This window comes from Mesitornis unicolor, unplaced genomic scaffold, assembly GCF_000695765.1.
Source record: "Mesitornis unicolor isolate BGI_N332 unplaced genomic scaffold, ASM69576v1 scaffold6318, whole genome shotgun sequence".
Classification (NCBI taxonomy): Eukaryota; Metazoa; Chordata; class Aves; order Mesitornithiformes; family Mesitornithidae; genus Mesitornis; species Mesitornis unicolor.
The window spans coordinates 7098-7551 of NW_010202437.1; the positions used below are offsets into that span (position 1 = coordinate 7098).

Sequence of the window (454 nt, forward strand, 5' to 3'; positions counted from 1 at the left end):
TCCTCAAGTCCTGTTCGACATGAACATAAAAGGAGCGAGCCAGATTCCCAGCACCGTCAGAGAGCTGAAAAATCCCTGTTGCCAAGCCACGGCCCCTCCTTGCCCGTGCTCAGGGCCCAGCCCACCCCAGAGCTGTGCTCCCCTTCCCCATGCCAGCACCATCCTTCTATGTGAGGCCAAACCCCACGCCCAGGCTGGATGTGGCCTGATTGCACTCACATCCCACTGCCGTCCCTGTGGGACATGGGTACCCCTTCTGCTCGACCCAGCGCCTGTTCCTCCTGCCCGGCACGGGAGGGTGCCCTGGGCAGCAAGTAGTGCCAGCCGGCTCCTGGCCACGCTGCTGCAAGCCCCAGCTTGCTGCCCTGGAGGGCTGGGGAAGGTGCAGGGCCACTGCGTGGGCTCGCAGAGGTTTTCACACGGCTGCCTGGGAAGGGGAGAGCGCTGCAGGCTG

General features: G+C 64.5%; 1 protein-coding gene across 1 annotated transcript in view; it reads right to left on the minus strand.

Moving 5' to 3' along the window:
- LOC104545290 (PDZ and LIM domain protein 7-like) overlaps positions 1 to 454 on the minus strand; it is a gene marked incomplete at its 3' end in the record, with an annotated part of 7850 nt that overhangs the window by 5177 nt on the left and 2219 nt on the right. The gene's annotated exons all lie outside the window — the stretch shown is intronic.